Genomic DNA, 405 nt, shown 5'->3' on the forward strand with positions numbered 1-405 from the left:
CTCACAAGGCTTTGGTTGGCCCGAGGCTATAGTAGAAGACACTTGCCCAAGGTGCCACGCAGTGGGACTGAACCCGGAACCATGTGGTTCGTAAGCAAGCTACTTACCACACAGCCACTCTCCTGCGCCTATATATATATATATATATCTTTTATATTTTATCTTTTACTTGTTTCAGTTAGTAGACTGCGGCCATGCAGGGGCACTGCCTTGAGGAGTTTACTTGAACAAATTAATCCTAGTACTTATAACTTTTAAGGCCTGGTATTTATTTTATCAGTTTCTTTTTTGTCACTCTGCTAAGCTACAAGAACCTAAACACACCAACACTGGTTGTCTCGTGGTGGTCAGGAACAAACGCAAAGATGCACATATATATACACACACATATATGTGTGTGTGTAT

Source organism: Octopus bimaculoides, chromosome 9 (genome assembly GCF_001194135.2).
Source record: "Octopus bimaculoides isolate UCB-OBI-ISO-001 chromosome 9, ASM119413v2, whole genome shotgun sequence".
Lineage (NCBI taxonomy): Eukaryota > Metazoa > Mollusca > Cephalopoda > Octopoda > Octopodidae > Octopus > Octopus bimaculoides.